This window comes from Mus caroli, unplaced genomic scaffold (genome assembly GCF_978045245.1).
Source record: "Mus caroli unplaced genomic scaffold, Mus_caroli_1 scaffold_3, whole genome shotgun sequence".
NCBI classification, from domain to species: Eukaryota; Metazoa; Chordata; class Mammalia; order Rodentia; family Muridae; genus Mus; species Mus caroli.
This window is the reverse complement of record NW_028227258.1, coordinates 109,852,321-109,864,591: the sequence shown is the minus strand read 5'-3', so window position 1 is coordinate 109,864,591 and position 12,271 is coordinate 109,852,321.

Genomic DNA, 12,271 nt, shown 5'->3' with positions numbered 1-12,271 from the left:
AAGGATTTCCTTTGGTCATTGTTGTTTTCTCCCAGGTTTTTTTTTTCCCCATGTGTTTGGTACTGAACAAGAATCCTTGTCTTTGAGTTCGGAGTTGCAGAGTTTAAAAGGCCAGGGCAGGATAGAGGTCACAGCCTTGCTTTCTTCCATGCACAGGGCCGCATACTTGACAGCCTGTCTCTTTAAATATTGGGAAGGTACAGAGTTCTCCCTTCCTCCCCTCTTCTTCATTCTTGGACATCTGAGTGGACGGTGCTTTCCTAGGATCTGGACAAGGGACGTTTTATGGAGCAACTACCACTTAGGCTTCATACTTGCAGGGTGCTCTGACTCACGGAGTCACACCCTTTTTTCAAAGCTGTCTCACCCCCATCGACAGCTTTCGCAGCCTCATGGGCCCAGGGTCTGGCTGACTGTAGGAAGTGTTCTCAGAGGTCTCCAGGAGACAGAACCCACAGGAGGTACCAAGCTATGAAAATCTTTGCTCTTTGAGGAGGTGGTTCACAGGATTATGGAGGCCTGCAAGTCCAAATTACATAGGCCAGGCTGGCAGGATGGATGTCCAGGCAGAGCGGACCTTGTAGGGCAGTCCCTCTGTTCAACAATCTCTGCTCTCTTTAGAGTACCAACTGCCTTATGAAATCTGCCAGCACGAGTGTCACTCCAAATGTTGCAGTCTTGTTTGACAAGGTAACTGAGTAGCAATGGCCTAGCAAACTTGACATAAAATTAGCCAGCACTGTGGGGTGCAAGATCCATGACATCATATATACTTGTTAGTGTTCAGAGAGTAGTCACACAGACACGCAGACACACAGACACTCAGGCATACACACACACACACACACACATACACAATCCTGTCTATAGAAGGAAAGGAAATGCAAGCTTTGGATAAAGACATTGTCTCTTTTCTTTCTGCCCTGGGAAGGGACAGGGCACCTGGACTTCAGTGACTCCATTGGAGAGGCCCTACTGTAAACCGTTTAAATGCTGATGTTAACCAGCTGCTGACTTCCTGCATTCCTGCATTTGAGTAGGGATGGGACGGGCAACTAAATAAGTGTATAGGTGAAGTCTACACATACACACAGGGGAGGCGGTACAACAAGATGTCAAGGTGGAATCCTAGTTTGCTGTGTTCATTTTATCTGGAAAGCAAGAAATAAACAAGAAGATCTATACTTAATAGGCTGTAAGTATTAAATGTGGTCGTATTTATAAGAGGCTTACAACATTGCCTGCTGCCTAAGTCCTGACAGTGTAAGATATATAGTGATTATTAACATTGTTGTCAGTACAGTGCATTTCAGCTGTGCATTTGCACACATCATGTATGTTTATTCATCTACAAAAGGTAACCTGTACTTATGGTAAAAAAATTAAAAACAGGAATCCTATGTCAAACCTCTATGAAGGTACTGTACACAGTCTATACAGATACTGCCTTTAAGAACATTTATTTTCTAAGGTACTTCATTACTGGAACATCATTGGACCGAATCCAGGCTATGTCTGGTTTAAATTAAATTAAAGCATTTTAATGTGTTACAGAAGATGCTGGGCTGACCCTGCAGTCAGTTCAGCCTAATGGGTTTCTGAAGATCAGCTACAGCAGGATACCTTCTGCTGGGGAGGGGAGCGGCATAGGAGGTCTCTACTTTCCAGGGTTCCGCACAGGCATCAAGGCTTGCCTGCTGGCCACTTGAGGCTCAGGTGCACGCCAACCTGCTGGAATGAGAGCCGGAGCACAGTAATGAGAGCCGGTGGGCTCGTGTGTGATGGGCTGCCTCCTCTTGATAAATGCCTGCACAGATGCTGCAAGCTTCATGCTCAATTAATCTCAGCTGAATTGATCAACCAGTCATAAAGAAAGCTATTAGCAATAAAGCAAAACTTCCCCCAAGAGCTTTCATGGAAAGAGGAGAGGAAGGGAATTGTTTTTTTTTTTTTAAAGAAACTAAGATGATGAACTGTATTTGAAAAGAACGAAGTGCTAGGTGTCTATCTGATAAACCGACTCAACGCTAAGAGGGAGACGGGACAAAGTCGTTTCTTTTTCCCCCTCTTTATCTCGGGACTCATTAAGAGAAGTTCTTAGGAAGCGTGGCCTATTCTGGAGTTGGCATTAAGAAACGTCTCGTTCTTGTATCAATCTGACGGCACAGAAGGATGATGAGATCAGTTTTCTGTGATTTTAGCGTTTATTCATTTATTGACCCTGGCGGGTGAGAGTACATGGCGCGTGTTTGGTCACACTTGCTATGGTGCATATACGGGAATCAGAGGCTGACTTTGTGGAGTTGGCTTCTTGCCAACGTTCCGTGGGTTTGGGGATCAAAGGCATTATCAAACTTGAGCTATTAGCCAATGAGCCATTTCACTGGCCCACTGCTGGTCTATGGGTAAAGAAATGGAAAAGAAAGGAAGCAGCGGGGGCCAGGATTGCTATGGCTGAGCAGAGCCCTAAGCTGTGCTCTTGGCCTTTGCCCTCTGTGCTCTGTGGTGCTTGGATCTCAGTCCTGACGCTCCCCTCCGGATCAGGCACTCTTTACTTAATCTCCAAAATCTTACTCCACATGGAAAACACCTCGTTGTAGTTATATTCTTTTGGAAGATAACTTTGGTAGAGTCCATTCATTTTAGAATACAGAAAGCACTAGTAGGCAATCCTGAGAAGCAAGCAGGAGAGATGCTAATTGTTTTTGCTTCTTCACTTACAGTATGCTTTCTAACACGGAGTGTCCTTCTTAGCTTAATTCTTCCACGGTGCCTTTCCTTTTGAGCAATAATGAACCCATGTGAGACAGACTGTTTTATAATAAACTCATATGAGACAGACTGTTTTATAATTCTAACCCCAACAGTGAAGTGTAAATATCTTTTCATTTACGTAGATTTATGTCTACCGCATTACTTTTTAGTTCTTTAAAAGTATTCTACTATATCTGTATGCTACAATTTACTCAATGAATCCTTTGTTGTGAACAATTGTTTCCAAACTTAAAAAACGAGCGAAAGCATTTTAATACCATGCAAATAGCTGACAAAAATGTGGAGTAATGTAAATCTTCCCAATGTATATTTGTTTTAAAACAGCACGCTGTATGTGAAGAATGCATTTAATTTTTACTTGACTAAAATAAAAATGAAGAGAACCAGGGGTACTACAAATACCTCATAGCTTAACTTATATGCATACTAAATTACTTTTATTAATTAAATTATTGTTAGTTTTAGTTCTCACTAATTCTTATTGATTCAAAGTATTTATTTGGAAAAGAAAAACACTACCATTTATCGTTTCCTGATACTTGACCTATTAAGGAAGTGATCAAACCTCTGGGCTAATATAACTCTGTAGTTTGTTCTAAATTTTCCATTAACGTGAACCTTGACTTCATTAAAATTCTACAAATTCAACATTTTAACTGTTTTGATGTACAGGTGAATATAAAGGAGATGACAGCCTCCTGAACATTCTCACCAGGCTTCTCTGTAGCTTCTATTAAAGATGCCAGGGGTCGATGGCCACATATGGGGCAGAGGATGGCCTTGCTGGACATCAGTGAGAGGAGAGGCCCTGGAGCCTGAGGGTATTCAATGCCCCAATGTAGGGGAATGCCTGGGTGGGAAGACGGAAGTGTGGTGTGGGAGCACCCTCATAGAGGCAGGGGGGAGGGGGTGGGATAGGGGGCTTCTGGAAGGGGGGACCTGGAAAAGGGAAAACATTTGAAATGTAAATAAAAAATATAATAATAATAATAAAGATGCCAGGGGTCAGTGGCTCCAGCACTTATGGGTGTCAGTTTCTGTGTCCATGTTACTTCATGTTTGGGATGACACTGCACTTCCAGACAAGTTTTCCATCCTTCTTGGGGCATAAGAGTTCATTGACCTTTTTATGCAGTCCTTCCTCAGTATCCTACATGGCTTTTCCCCATCTGGAATTTCCTCTCTAAATCTGTTTGCACATGGTTTGAGATTAGCTACCTATTGGAGATTGCTTGGACACCTGCAGACCTTTTGCCCTTAAGGATTAGTGGTAAGAAATTAAAGCACAACCAAGATTACTGAGCTTCAGGTATTAACTTTCCCAGCCACCTTGTCTTCTTCTGTGGTGCAGTATGGATCCTTGTCCCCTGGCTTGGTCGTCAGTGGATAGGAAAATCCCCCATCTAGAACAAATGGTGTTTCTTTCTGGTGCAAGTCCCCTGTGGGTGGCAGCTAATCCCTTCTCTATGAGTATGCCTGTAGTGTTGACACCCACTTGGGGGAGGCTGAGGCAGGAGAATGTCTGGCTTAAAGTGAAAGCTAGGACTAAATAGTGAGTTTGAGGCTATCCTGAACCACATGATGAGAACCTGTTTCACAAATAAAGATGTAGGGGGTTGGTCTGGTGGTGCTATGCATTCAAATGCTAAATACAGGCCCCCAAGGTCTGGTTGCCCTCTCCGTAGAGATCCTCACTTACACCAAATGAGGCTATATGTAAATCTTGCCCCACAAGTTATCCCTGTTTGGTTAATAAAGATGCCTGTACTCTGGGCAAGGTGGAAGAGAGGGTAGAGCAAAGGTTCCCAGGCTTGGGGTCTGATGTAGGGATCAGGAGAAGCCAGAAGAGAAAGAAGGAAGTCACCATTGTGAGTGCATGGGTGACCACGTAGAGTAGGAGTGGCCCAGGTGGAACACTGCAAGTGATATCTTGGGGATCACCACAGGGAAGCAGACAAAATAGCCTAGAGGTTTGATATCTGCCCAGCTCTCGTGCTTTTAAGCTTATTATAAATCTAAAGATTTTTGTGTCACTCCTGTGAGACTGACAACTGTCCATTAAGTAGTTTTCCATTCCTCCAAAATTTGTGTTTTCCTGTATGTCACTCAATTTCCACTTTGGTCCAGTGGAAGTGACTCTCTGCCCAGTAATTACTTACAATCCCAGATCCACAATGTCCTTTAATAGCCTATGAGGTAGAGCCTAGGACACTGACCACAGTTAAAACCGAAGACTATTCGGTGCCATGAACACTGAATAGATTCTGATACTTCTAAAATTTGTGCTAAATATACCTTCTAAAAATTAAAGAAGCTTGTTTTGTTTTATTTTACTTTGTTTTGTTTTGTTTTATTTTTTATTTTTTATTTTTTTTTGGTTTTTCGAGACAGGGTTTCTCTGTATCGCCCTGGCTGTCCTGGAACTCCCTCTGTAGACCAGGCTGGCCTCGAACTCAGAAATCCGCCTGCCTCTGGCTCCCGAGTGCTGGGATTAAAGGCGTGCGCCACCACGCCCGGCTTTGTTTTGTTTTATATTCCATGAGTTCTAATGAAATAAAAGTGAGAAATTCTAAATCTAAGAAAACGAGTCTGTGCTCATGGGAACTGTAAGTAATGGCTTTGACCGAGACTGAATCTGGCTTCGTGAAAGGTCAGACGAAAAGTAAATAAGACATCACACCATGCTTCACGTGGAAGGAGGCAGATCTGACTGGTCACAGAGAGGAGCTTTACGGGCCTGCACTAAGTTCTGAGTCTAAAGTCCACCTGTATCCCTTCATGGAAGATTGATCCGAATCAAGTCGCCAGCCCTCTGCCACATGGTTCAGAAACCTCCTTATGGTCAGACGGAGGCCATAGGAACCCTTCTTCAGGGCTGCTTTGAGGATTGAATTCATTGGGTCTTGCCCTAGTCACACTTTGCTGATGACCCTGCAGCTCTCAATGTGATTGTGTCCTTTCCCGTATTACTGGTAGGGCAATTGGTCACATGATTTGCTTTGGCTGTGACAGACATGTAGACTGGAGTGACAGTGTGGCTTACATGTCCTTTGCATCGCTATCATTATAAGAATGCAGACCCTTGCCTTCTGGCCTGAAGAAAATACCAGATAGGGAAAAAATTAGGTGAGCTTTACCAGCTGGGACCTCAGTGTAGGAGATGTGTCAAAAACCAGAGCTTTCCAGAGTCATCCCATTTCTGTAGCTGTCCAGCGGCCATGGAGAACCGGGTACACCTGGAAGGGGGACTGGGGATGAAATAGGACAGGTGGATCAGAGAAATATGAACCCAAGACAAAGGTTCTGATGAAGGATCAAAGTTTAATTTTTCATCTCTGTGTTTATATAGGCAAAACGCAAAGACGCATCCCTTTGTTTCAGCTGGGTTCTGTTACTTTGTTTCAGCTGAACTGAGTTGCAAAGTAAACTCAGTAGGCGGTCAGCTCTTCAAGGCTAGTAAGAAATGCAAATATGGCAAGGCCAGCCGCTGACCAGCCAGGTTGTAAACCCTTTGGAGGTTTGTTTAGCCTAGTCAAGGCTGGGTGGGGGAAGGGCACACATTTTGAAGATACTTTGTTATATACCATGACTCTGACCATAAACAACTGACCTAGTGGGCTTCTATGAGCAAACATGGGAGATACTTGTGTTACTAGTGCGAATGAAAGTTTAAAAGGAATAATGAAGCTGCCGGTGAGTGTGTTCATTTGTAATCTTAGCACCCAGAAGCTAAAGCAGAGAGAATTATGAGGCCAGCCTAGGCTGCTACAATAGTGCCAGGCTAGCCAGGGCACAAAGCAAGACCCAGTCTCAAAGGGAAAAACAGGTTTAATAAGAATAATATAAATTCCATTTTTGTTGAACGATACAAACCTCGAATTTGATTTTGTTGAGATAAAGAATATGCTTGTCCATCTGAAGGACAGTAGTCACATCTTTCAAAGTATGAATTTAAAAACTATACACATTAATCAAGGCGGTATTTTCTGTGTCGTGTACACACCAAGGTCTGGGTTGATCATTTTCTAACTGTTGGTCCTCTGTTAGAAGAATACGGTGTCTCATTTGGTACAAATTCAAAGATGTCCCTAGCCACAGAGTTATATCTACACTGGACTGTGGGCTGGGCTGAGACAGGCAGTTCACAGGAGGAATACTGGCCTGGAAGGTGACATTCAAAGGCTGTATGTATGACAGTTAACACATCGTCCACACTGAAGATGCGAGTTAAAGGAAGCTGGGTCTCAGTCTGTCTGGAAGTCAGGCTCCAATCAACTACTGTAGGCAAAGCAAGCGCATGGTCGCAGTCCTTAAGGGGCTGGACAGAGGTGGGTTCCCATTGGTTATGGATTTGGCTAACTTATCCTCACCTAGAGCCGCAACATCTCACCTACAGAAATACAAATCTCCAGGTCCTTAGACCTCTAGCAATCTCTGCTGTGTTTGTTTCCCCTTTAAGGGTTTTATAATGAATTTTTTTTCCAGGAAAGTAGAATTACAATGCTATAGAATATAAATCTCTCAAATCCTATTAGCTGTTCCACACGTGTCCAGTCACCTATTATTCACTGGGCAGAAAGCTAGTCTTGGCTCCTATCTTAGTTGCTGGGAGCCTTAACTGAGCTCAAGCATGCAGAATGCTGTGGTAGTCTGGGGGCCAGAGCAAGCACCTGATGAATTTTTTGTTATCATTTAATACATTACTAACAGTAAATATTGATAAGGCAGGATTCTTGTCCCTAAAATCCTGGCAGTGGGAGTGGGCCAAGCAGAGATGAGTAAGGTAGAATGGAAAAGGTGGTGATAAATGTATGTGAAAGAAGGTCTTCACAGCAGTGTTTACAAACAAATACACAGGATGCACTTGAGTCCAAGGCTATACTTAGGACTAGTTATGCCCGAAGACGGGAGGGACTGTGGTGCACAGGAATACAGCACAGAATCTTCGATTACTTAAGCAACAGCAAGAAGTAGGATTCTTGCCTCCAAGGAAGAAATCTTCTGATTTGACTTCTGGTCTCATGTTAGAAAAAGAGATATTTTTGTGCCTTGAAAGAAATCTGGTTCATAGATAATTGCATTTTATGATAGTAAAAATTATAGTTCCTTCTATTATTTGTAAAATAGTATATCATCATAGCTAAGGGCCTGCCTTTCAGAGCTCCAAGTCCGAGGTACAATTCTGGTTTTATTCTCACTCGAAATGCCACCTGAGGGAGTTTTCTTGGCCTCTTTGTGCCTCAGTTTCTGCCTCTGTTAGGAAGCCATTAGTTAGAGTTACCTCAGGGTGTCCCGTGAGTGGGAAATTATGGACTCGGTGTAAATTGTCTTCAGGATGGCTTAGCATCCCGAGCACCTCCTAACCTCCACAGCTGGGTAACTGGGCAGTGTCTGAGCAAAGATGACCACCACCCCATTGCCCACCAGGCATTAGACCAAGACATTTGAGCACAAGAGGGAAAGTCTTTTGCAATGTGCCCTTGGCCAATAGATCACCATCAAATCTTAGCTCACTCCAGAAAAATCAATAAAAACTCTTTAAAATATCTTGTTTATTTTGTATGTATTTACATATGCATGCATGCATTTCCAATAGGCATCATCCCGACTCTGTCTTCATCACTGCTGAATTCCCTTGGCGCCTGTAGGTATCTGGCAGCTCATGTTAAATTCTCAGTGCAGGAGGAGCCTTGCCTGTCTGTCTTGTGCTGATGTGTGGCTTGGTCTCCTTTCTACGCCAAGCTTTCTGTCTCACTTTAGTCACTTGTAAGAATGATCTGTAGGCTCCAGGGAAGAGTGTTTTTTTAGCAAAGGCAGGATTCAGGATTTCTGAAAAGTAGGGACCGAAGCTGTTATTGTAAACTGCGTCGGAACTGTCACACCTGACAATCTCCAGCAAGCCACTGGGACAATAACATATCAGTCCGCTGGTTGCCTGGCTTCCAAATCAGTGATTTAAAAGTCAACTGGAAAGGCGAATGCTGGGATTTTGCCTGGCCACGTTGACATCTGAGTTGATTTTGGGACTTACTGAGAGCATTTTATGAGGCCAGATTCTTTTCCCCTCTTGGTAACAATCTCCTCGTGTCCTTGTTTGCCACCACGTAGCTGTCTTGGGTCCTGCTAATTTTAGCTTATTGAGTGTAGTTATTGAGACTTCTTGGTGGAAGCATTCTAGCCTTGTGGTTGGCCTGGAGCTTAAGGGCAAAGCTGGGGAAAGTACATTTTTCATGAATGATTAATTAAGGGCCCAGCATTTACTTATCTCTGGACTCCTTGAAATGCGTCCTGTCTCAGTTGTCTTGGACCAATGATCTTTGACTGTAGCTCCTTCCCTTCAAACATCCACAGACACTCTTAGCTTGGGTTTTCCTCCGATGGCTCTAGAGCATTTCATGGAGGGTGTGTGATGAGCACAGTGAATGTACCCCCCCCCCCAATCTCTTCCTTACAAGATGCAGCAGATGGGCTTTCTTGGGTCACCCTCCCCCACTCTCATAAGCCACTCTATTTTCTTAGGGTGAAATGCCTTTTATTTTTTGTTTTGGTTTTTGAAGACACGGTTTCTCTGTGCACTCCTGACTGTCCTGGAAGTCTCTCTGTAGACCAGGCTGGCCTCAAACTCACAGAGATCTGCCTGCCTCTGCCTAAGTGCTGGGGTTAAAGGCGTGAGCCATCACCGCCCAGTGATAAAATGTCTTTTAAATGAAGTTGTGTGTGTGTGTGTGTGTTATATCTAATTGGATCTTTTCAATTAACTGAGCTTGAAATGGCTTTTGCTTTGTCTTTCAAACAAGTTTTTTTTTTTTAGGCAACTGAGTTAAAATGCTGGGGTATATGGTGTAAGGAGAACATTTGGCAGTGCTTAGACTGTAAGGTACTTAATCACTGTCAGCTTTTCTGAGACTCCAGTGTCTCAGTGTCTCATCTGCTGAAAGGCAGGTAGGACGGATACAGTCAAGCTGACAGGGTGTTGATTCTTGCCCTATGAGCTTGCTGTTTGAGAGGCCCTCAGGCAAGGCACAACATGACTCCGCAAATGTCAAATGGGCACAGTAACAACGTGTATTACATAAAACTGTCACGGAGATTAAACGTTATAATAGATAAAAGCACTTACAGCCGTGTGCAACGTGTCAAACAGCTCAATACATACATCATTGTCAACATTACTTGTGTGACAGGTCCTATGCCAAGTGAGTTTTATGCAACTAACTCAGCTCATCAGCGGGGGGCGGGGGGGATGTATCTGCTTACTTTTGTATATGAAAAAGATAGTTTGGGGGAAATTACTATTTTTACTACTCAAACACATTTTACAAACTATTCTTTGAAACTAATGTGGCACCCACCGCATGGATTAAAGTCTTTAATCCTCTCTGTCTCAAGTATTGCTTTCTTCAGTTCACCTCCCCCGTCAGGTCAAGCCCACTTAGAAGATTCCATGTGTCTGGCGTCTTTCTCCTCCTTCCTGCTTCTTGCTCTTGTGGCTTTTGATACAATTTCTGTTTCTCCATCCAATACACTCGAAGTACTAAGCCCCTGAAAGCGGCGTCCTGCTCGCAGTGCTCACCCTCTGGCTTGGAACTTAGGATCTTTTCTTTCTGGTCTTAACCATTTGGATCTTTCCTAATCTTTTTTTTTTTTTTTTTACAGGTTATTTCTCCTTCCTTGCTCTTGGTTGTTGCACCAATAGTTTTTCCTTCCTTGTCTCTGCAATGCTGTTTTACTAATTCACAAGACATTTTCTCAGTAAAACATTGCAACATTGTGTCTAAAGGGATGCTTAGAAACATTGTATCTAAAGGGATGCTTAGACAAGTCCTATACCTATCTGAAGCCCTCCTGCTTCTCCTCAGAGATTACCACCATGGTTCGCACAGGAATGCTTTTTCACACCCCAGCCTAGCATTTATACATCTGCATGGACCTATAAAGTGTGTGTGGTGTGCCTTGTTATTTTGGGTGGGTGTCTATGACATAAATAGCAACAACTGTACTTATCTTTCTGTAACTTCCTTCTCTTCCCCCAAGAATCTGTCTTAGCAATCTGCCCCTCCACACACACTCCAAATACCACCACTAATTCTCTAGACTGTACAAGATCTCATTTATGGGATGTGGCTTCCTCCTGTCATTGACACCCAACAGGAAGCCATGGCTTGTTTCCAGATATGTACAGCTATAGACAGCCCTATGAAGTCGTGGCTTCAGTTTCACTGTCTCTAAAATGGAAGCAGCCATTTTCCACCCTTCTTATAGAACTGCCTGGTTCAAATAAAGCCATGTGTGTGAGAGAGCATCCCTATTTACTTATTCAAGAAGTTGTTGTACTATAGGAATGAAAGATGGTGCAATTCAGTTGTGTGGCTTCTGAGAAGTTTAAATGGTATGGAATGTAAAGTTAATAAAGGAATGATTAATTAGACAAAACACTTGAGGTGTGGCTTCACTTTGCTGGCACTGCTACATTAATTCTTTGTGTTTTCTTCTCGTAACAGCAACATTGGCCTTATAATGAGGTGGTATAGATGTAACTTACACTTCCTTTTTTAAATGGGGAAGTGAGAGGGGCACAAAAGTTTATTAGACCATGCATGTATGGTGTGCCGCGCCTTCATTTTAGGAAAACTTTCAGACACCCTCAAAGTTGAAAGACTCTACGAAGATCCCTGTGAACAGACCTGCAGAGCTGATCTTGGTGTTTTGTTACCTTGGGCTTTTTTGTTTTTGTTTTTGTTTTTTTGTTTTTTCTTTTAAATCACGGATCTGTCTGTTGATCTATCCTCTTGTGTATCCATTCACCTATCTAATTTTAGGGGATATATTTCTATGTAACCTGCAAATATTAGTAAAATTTCTGGGCTGGAGAGATGGCTCAGCTGTTAAAGACTAGACTCACAACCAAAAAGTCAAGTCAAATTTCCCCTGACTGGCCCCAGATCATACATATCAGCTAACCAGTCTTTAGCATCTGCCTATAGTATTTATTTTTTTTCTTTGATGCAAATTTAGGTTCAGTTTAACATCACCAAAAAAACAAAAACAAAAACAAAAAACCTTGGCATAGGACAGTTTTGTTGCTTTTCTGTTATTGAAATAGTGAAGCTCCCCTTTCAAACCAACTCTCAGGTTAAAAGGCTGGCATGTGAAATAGATCACAACAGAGCTTCCTTGGATGAAAGAGACACTGGGGCTTGCAGCCTTTGCTCCCTAGGGTGTTCTCTAGGGCCCTCCTTAGACGGTTACAGTGCCATGAACTATTCAATTCGGGTCAATTTATTAACCTCATAAGCCTTGGTGTGATCTCTGCGAAGCAGCACTTTAAAGTAGCTCTTTCCAAGCTATTCACTTTTCATTTCCCATGGTGCCAAAGCACTGAGCCTTTTGCAGATTTTTTTTTCCTTCCCAGCCTTGTAACAGAAAGCTTTCTTTTGTTTTAATGAGTTCAGTACAAAAAGCCACATTTGAGACTGTGATATGAATGCCTGAAGTG